The sequence below is a fragment of the Myotis davidii genome, unplaced genomic scaffold, assembly GCF_000327345.1.
Source record: "Myotis davidii unplaced genomic scaffold, ASM32734v1 scaffold38, whole genome shotgun sequence".
In the NCBI taxonomy this organism is placed as follows: domain Eukaryota; kingdom Metazoa; phylum Chordata; class Mammalia; order Chiroptera; family Vespertilionidae; genus Myotis; species Myotis davidii.
Window position 1 is genome coordinate 4,819,001 of NW_006291383.1, and position 1,987 is coordinate 4,820,987.

Sequence of the window (1,987 nt, forward strand, 5' to 3'; positions counted from 1 at the left end):
TGAGCGGCGGCAGGTGGGCTGCCGGATCCCACCCGCGCCAGGCCCCACCCCGGCTCCGCCCCTACCCCCACCCTTCCCTGTGGGGCGGTGGGAGTTTCTCCACCCGGAAGGGTCGCCGCCCAGCCGGGCGCCGCCGAGTGCGAAATTGGAAGGAAGGGCGAGTATAGACCATTTCGTCCATTTTTCATTTGAGGCGGGAAAGTGAAGTTCGGAAAAGGAGCAGTTTGCCCAAGGTCACAAGTTCCTCAGAGAATCCCTCGACTCCTGACCAGACTTCCCTCCACCCCGCCAAACTCTACAAACTTCCGGGCAGTGGCCTTACATCTATTAAAAATTAATACGATAGTGATAAAAGCTAAAATGAATTGTGTGCCAAGACATGACTGCCCAGCGCTTTAAATCTCAGTTCTCGCTACAACCCCTTGAGCACCTTCTGTGACCCCCTTTCCGCGGGGGAGAAGCCGAGCCCCCAAGAGGTTAAGGCACTTCGTTGCCTCAGGCCACACCCGGGGTTGGCGGTGGAGCCAGACTGCAGAGTCGGAGCCTTTTAGCCTTCCACCCTTCCGCCTCCCCTCCCGAGGCCGGGGTATGGGTTGCTCGCTCAGCAATCAGATCAAAGGCGATGTCCATACAAGCTCTCTCTCAGCTCCAGGTCCCTCCTCTCTCAGACGGGGACACTGAGATTGTCCTGATGCGTTAGCACCGTGTCTCTGGCTGTCATTATATAGATGATAGAAAATAGAATACATGTAGGCTGTCATTATTCGGCTTTCCCCCAGCCATTCTTGCATTTAATCCTCACAACAGCCCAGTGAGCATGGCAAAGCAGTATTATACCTGCTTTCCAGGTAATACCAAGGCCCAGAGGATTGGCTTGCCCTGGATCATTCTAGTTATTATAGGAACTCGGGTAAGCACAGGTTCTGTTGAGGCGGTAGAATTGTGGTGGAATGTGTTTCAGTAATTACTCCAGTGGCTTTGCATTCAAAGGTTCTCAGGACCCAAGGGGCCTGGACTCACCCATAGAGTGCTCCACTGACTCACTACCCAGTGGAATCATTAATTGTGCTGCATTGAAAGGCATGGAGTTGGAAATTTGCAGTTGAGTGTAAGTGTCTGTATATAAGGGCAAAGCACCCAAGAATGACTCTTGTATGTCTCCAGGGTAGGACTGGGTAGACTGGGTAAAGGACACACCCAGTATGCATCTGTGGGAAGCATGACTGGAAAGCTGAGGAAAGAATAAGAAAGTAAGGGATATTATGAATTATGGCCTCTCAATGCAAACAAACTGATATTTTAAAATATTTTTTATTGCCGAAACCGGTTTGGCTCAGTGGATAGAGCGTCGGCCTGCGGACTGGAGGGTCCCAGGTTCGATTCCGGTCGGGGGCATGTACTTGGGAGAGAGAGAGAGAAATAGCAGTGATAAGAGAGAACCATTGATTGGCTGCTTCCTGCACGCCCCGCACTGAGGATTGAGTCCACAACCTGGGCATGTGCCCTAACCAGGAATTGAATCTGGACCTCCTGGTTCATTGGTTGATGCTCAAATATGGAGCTACACCAGCCAGGCAACAAACTGATTTTTAAAAGCCTGAGAAAGCATTTCTGACATATCAGGTCCTCATTTGGTCTTAGTGAATAAGCATTTACTGGGTGCCAAGTCTAGGCCATAGTCTAGGCCAGTGATGGCAAACCTATGACACGCGTGGCCGACGTGACAAGCGAACTCATTTTTTTGGTTGATTTTTCTTCGTTAAATGGCATTTAAATATCTACACTAATAAAAGAGAAACATGGTAATTGGCGTATGACTGCTACCCTTTTCATTGGCTAATCTGCGAGATATGCAAATTAACTGTCAGCCAGGATGGCGGCCGGCAGCCTGAAACTAACATGAGGCTTGCTTGACTCAGTGACGGAGGAAACCAACATTCCCCTCCTGCCTTGGAGGCCTCTGAGAGGGCACTTTAAAAACTATGTA